Source organism: Theropithecus gelada, chromosome 7b (genome assembly GCF_003255815.1).
Source record: "Theropithecus gelada isolate Dixy chromosome 7b, Tgel_1.0, whole genome shotgun sequence".
Lineage (NCBI taxonomy): Eukaryota > Metazoa > Chordata > Mammalia > Primates > Cercopithecidae > Theropithecus > Theropithecus gelada.
The window spans coordinates 72,968,359-72,969,043 of NC_037675.1; positions in this window are offsets into that span (position 1 = coordinate 72,968,359).

The following is a 685-nucleotide window of genomic DNA, read 5'->3' on the forward strand; positions in this document are numbered from 1 at the left end:
CTCCTTCAACACAGATAATGTGTGAAATAGCCATGCTTACATTTTAGATTACAATAGAAGTTCTGATAATTTATCAGTTAATTTCTATTCTACTCTTATTTGTAGTGATTACATTTCAAGGGTACTAAGCTTAGGTGCTTTCAGGATAAGGATTGGACAGATCTTTTCCTCAAGAAGAGCCTGAAAGTCTCACTAGGGAGAGAAGGCCGAACCACAGGTAGACTGAATCCTGAAATTTCAGTAAGTAGCAGAAAGGGAAGCATTTTTAGAAAGGAGGGTGTCCTGGTACAAGGAACATGGCTTGGGGGTCAGACTCTTGAGCAGTGACCCAGTCTCTTCTGAGCTGCTGGGTCTTCACGTTCAAACTGCAATAGATAATAGCTCTTTAAAGATTGCTTTAGGGAGTTGGTGAGATAATGAGCAGTGCCTGATGCATACATAACTGGTTACAACGGATGGAAACAGATGATTGAACAAGCATGCTCTGAAAGGTCAGCATGGTACAACAGGCAGGGTAGGACTTGGGGAATGAGGAACTCTGGATGTAAACGTGGACTTGTCCCTTGCTATTTAACCCTAGGTGGACTTACAGTTTCTGGCTACCACAGGTGGAAAATGATGGGCTCAGACAAGGTATTCTTTATAATTTACAGTTTTAAATTTTCAATATTGAATTCTTTTTTTT